Here is a 5,050-nt window from a genome sequence, read left to right on the forward strand (position 1 = left end):
CTTGGGAAACTCCTCTTACATCAGATCAGGGATCTTACAACTGACTGGATGCTGATTACATCATTACATAACTGCTCATGGAAAGTATGAGCCGGTCAAGTTTATACATGTGTTGGGAGGGCACAATTCTATCTCCAACACCCCAGGCTTTGGCTCCCTCCCAAATCCTGTCCTTGCCACGTGTACATACATTCATCCTATCATATTATCCAAAAAGTTCTTCATCTATGAACCTATGAAATCTAGATGACAAGTTATCTGTTTCCCAAGTACAAGGGAGGAGCAGGCACAAGATGGACATTTCCATTAAAAAATGAGAGCAATAACAGGCACCAAACAAGTCCCCAACCCAGAACAGTTCTTCTGAGACCATCTGGCTAAGAATCCTGTTCTCCAGATTCTGGGTGGAGGCCTCTTGGCCCTGGTTTCAGCTCTGTTTTCCAGGTCCACAGGGATGACAACTCTGCTCCCTCGACTTTGTGTGACCCCATTCTCCTACTTCAGCTGCGTGGTGACCTCACTTGTTTGGCTGTGGCAAAGCCCATTCATGGCACGGATATAGCAGCCCCACCCACCCTGCTCCCCAGCATTTGTGAATGGAAGCCCCACTGTCCAGAACCAAGTTGGTAAAGCTCTGACTTTTTGAATCCTAAAAGTCTGGACCCTCTTCTTAGAAACCCCAGGAGTTGTGGCCTCATCCTTTGAGACTCCAGAGGCCAGGGGATCTCTGAGTCAGACCCAACTTGAAAGCACCTAAGCAACAACAACAACAACAACAAACTGTGGAGAATACATTTCTGCTTGTCAAAACCATCCACTTGTGAAATTTCTGCACTAGGAGCAACTAAGACCACATCTGGCAATGGAAGATGGGAATCTGTTCTCACAGACACCTAAAATGTGCTTCAGGGGGAGATGATGGACTTCTGAAGAAACCCAGAATTCTGTAAAGCCATCTGATTTGGGGAAAGGAGGAAGAATTCCTCCTGAAGCCAGTAATTCTAGAATACTAAGAGCAGGGCCTTCTACTTTCATTCCAACTTTGTACCTTCTAGCAGTTCCTCTCATCAACCCATCTCTTACCTACTCGCTATACGTGCTCTGTGGCATGTAGACAAGACTATCCAATTCATAGTTAATCCAGGAAGAGAAGACTCTAGATGCTCTTCTTCCAAGATGGGAACTCCAGTGTGATCTAGGATGCGATCTCACCTGAGCACAGGAACCTAACTCTGGGGAAGCTAGGCTGATGAAGCTGTGTGCTGTCCCACTCATCCCTGTCCTGCTTATTCTGTGACTATCAAATGCCCGCTGATCCTGATTAGAAGTGTCAGCTCTGTGCTGTGCTCCAATCATTCACTACAAACTCGCAAATTGAGTGATGTTACAAACCTATCAAATGTAATTCTGCTTTGCAACACAGGGTCACAGTGAGTCAGAATCAATTCCATAGTGACTGTCTGGCTTGGGATCAAGAGAGGAGGCCCTGGATGGTGCAAATAATTAGGCACTCTCCTGCTAACTGAAAGCTGGGAGGGGTAAGTCCACCAGAGCTATCTCAGAAGAAAGGCCTGGTGGTCCATTTCTGAAGATTCCGTGCCTGCCAGCTCTATGGAGTATAGTTCTTCTCGGAGACAGATGGGGTTACTGTGGGGTGGAAGCACTCTACAACAGGTTTCAATAGTATCCTCGAGAGAAGGACTTCTTTTCTAACTTCACCAGATCTTGGGTTTAACAGAAGGGTGGGTAGCTATCCAATGGACACCTAAGGACTTCATCCTGGGGGCTGTGTGGACAGTTTCCGGGCTTTATTCATTCAGAACTGTTTCCTGTAGCATCTTCAGTAAAGAAACACTGCAAGACAAGCTTATGATTCTCTGTTAGAGGGTCAAGAATGCTCAGCCCAGGCTGGTCAGTCAGGGATTGTAAAGTGGTGAAGATTCAGGCAATGGTTGGTTTGATTCACAGGGTGTTTGGCTGTGAGCAGAAAAGTTTTGTGTTTTTTCCCCAATAATTTGCAATCCCTGCACATGGAGATAGTAATACACATGGTAAAATTTCCCCATTTCAGCTGAGACCGCCCCCAGGTGTTTTGTAAGCACCGCGATGCGCAGCCCCTCCCTATTCTCCATGCACCCAGACACGCTGGGCCCAAAGGCCTTGAAACAAATTGCCGGAAGAAACAGCAAAGGACCCCACCTTCAGAGTGTTTGAACCTCTGTCCTCCAGCGTGCAGACGCGGTGGCTCAAAGAGAGATTAGGGGAATCCTGTGTTGGCAGCAAATCAAGGGATCCGTGGAGGCCGGAGCAGCTGAGCGCTCGCGGAAATTTACATAAGCCTGTTCCAAGTGGGGACTCAGAAGGCGCAGGAAGAAACTAGGCGAAATGAGAACCTCTGTACTGAAAGGCGAGGGCCAGCCCAGAGGGCAGAGGTGGGAGGCAGGCACCACCCCAGCTACAGAACAATCCAGCGGCTGCCAAACCCAACCCCTCTCCAGCTGGGCTTTCCTTCATTGTCTTTCTTCCCTTCCCAGGGCTGCGGGGCCTTTGAAGTAATGCTCCGCGTGCAAAGCTAGGAGGATGTGCACATCACGGGCTCTTTGGAAAAAGCCTTGGGGAAACTAGCCAGGCTCCACAGGGAGCAAATGCAAGGTGACTAGGACAACCCAGCCAGGAAGGGTTGTGGGTGGACCGCATAGAAAAGAGACCGCGTGGCTTAAAGGCCTTGGCCATAGCGCTCTTCCTAAAGCCACGGGCTCGGGACCGGGTCTGGTGAGTGAGCCTCCTCGGGCCACTGGGGCGCACTGTGCGCGTGAGTCCTGCTTCCACCCGCAGCTCGTCCCTGCGCTGCAAGCTGGGCAAGTGATACAGACCCTAAGGACTGTGCCCAAGCCTCAAGGCGGTCCTCAATGAAAGGCCTAATGAGTTACCTTTACAATCAAAGAAAGGGAAATGGAAAATCATACAAACTCTCATCTCACTGCCGTCGATTCTGACGCATAGAGACCCTGTGCCAGAGCAGGACTGCTCTCTGGATTTCCAACGCGGATGGAGTCGAACGGCTCACCTTGAGGTTAGCAGCCGGTGTGAAACCCACTACACTGTCAAGGTTTAAAGCAGTGGTTCTCAATCTTCCTAATGCGACCCTTTTAAAAAAATTTATAAATAATTTTATTGGGGGCTCATACAACTTATACATCCATCCATTGTATGTCAAGCACATTTGAACATTTGTTGCCATCATCATTCTCAAAACATTTGCTTTCTACTTGAACTCTTGGTATTTCCTCGTTTCCCCCTTCCTCCCTGCTCCCCCCTCCCTCACGAACCCTTGATAATTTATAAATTATTATTATTTTGTCATATCTTACACTGTCTGACGTCTCCCTTCACCCACTTTTCTGTTGTCCGTCTCCCAGCGAGGAGGTCACATGTAGATCCTTGTAATCTGTTCCCCCTTTGCAACCCACTCTCCCTCCACCTTCCGGATATCGTCACTCTTACCACTGGTCCTGAAGGGTTCATCTGACCAGGATTCCCTGTGTTTCCAGTTCCTATCTGTACCAGTGTACATCGTCTGGTCTAGCCAGACTTGTAAGGTAGAATTGGGATCATGATAGGGGGAGGGGGGCGGGGAAGCATTTACGAACTAGAGGAAAGTTGTATGTTTCATCGTTGCTACCCTGCACCCTGACTGGATCATCTCCTCCCCCCTAATGCGACCCTTTAATACAGTTCCTCCTGTGATGGTGACCCCCAACCATAAAATTATTTTCGTTGCTATTTCATAACTGTCATTTTGCTACTGTTATGATTCTGAATCGTAATGTAAATATCCAATATGCAGAATGTATTTTCATTGTTACAAATTGAACATAATTAAACATAGTGATTAATCACAAAAACAAGATATAATTATATATTGTGAAATATTTATTTCTAATAACAAATAAATGACGTTTTGTCTTAAAGCCTGCTGTAGCATGGGTAACTGTCTTACTATAACAACAGTAAACTACATCGCTACATTTTGTGACAGTATTCGTAAGAAGCCAATGTCACTGTGAAGGTTGAGATAGCTTCTTTCTCACCAGATCAGCTCATCTGCATGTGGGCGGACCGCCTAGAGACAATAGAGGAATGGTGTCCTGGTTCCTAAGACCATTGGAAATATGTGTTTTCCGATGGTCTTAGGTGAGCCCTGTGAAAGGGTCGTTCGACCCCCCCCAGAGGGGTCGCAACCCACAGGTTGAGAACCGCTGGTTTAAAGGATAACATTCAACCAAACTCACTGCCATCAAGTAGGCGCCCACTCGTAGCGACCCAATGGGACAGGGTAGAACTGCCCTGGCGGGTGGGTTTCCAAGACTGGAACTCTTCATCACAATAGAGAGTCCTGTCTTTTTCTTTGTGGATTGGTTGGTAGTGTCAAACTGCTGACTGTATGGTTAGCAGTCCAATATGTAACCACTACACCACCAGGGCTAACCTAAGGTATAGATGGATAGCAAAATCATACTGTCTTACAATGTTCCTTTCCTAACCACACCCACCAGTCTCAGGGACCTGAGAATTGCATTTGCTCCCTGAGGGATCGCAAGAATAGCAATGAAAAACAAAAGGACTAGCTTTTTAGGGTAAATACTGAGGGCTTTGCATAAGACCAGACAGATTTGTAAATAGAATGTGTCTAGACAGACTGGCCATCTCATCTGCCCCGCCATCACCTCCAGCATGGAGTGTCCAGCCAAGAGAGCCAGGAGAGTTTGCGGATCAGGTTTGTTTGGGGAAGCCCTAACCTTTTCTCAGTTTGTGTACTGTGATGGCTTGTAAATTGCCGGGAATATGCTGGAAGCTATGCCGTAATTGTGCCCATTCAAAAAAAAAAGTGATCCAATACTCAGACTACAGAACAATATCATTGTTCTCAAGTAAAAGTTTGCTAAGGTCATCCAAAAATGGTTGCAGGAGGACGTTGGCTGGAAACTGCCAGAAGTGCCGGTCAGAGTCAGAAGAGGACGTGGAACAAAGCATACCACTGCTGATGCAG

The sequence above is a fragment of the Echinops telfairi genome, unplaced genomic scaffold (genome assembly GCF_000313985.2).
Source record: "Echinops telfairi isolate 266 unplaced genomic scaffold, ASM31398v2 ScPeMD7_7468;HRSCAF=8506_0, whole genome shotgun sequence".
In the NCBI taxonomy this organism is placed as follows: Eukaryota; Metazoa; Chordata; class Mammalia; order Afrosoricida; family Tenrecidae; genus Echinops; species Echinops telfairi.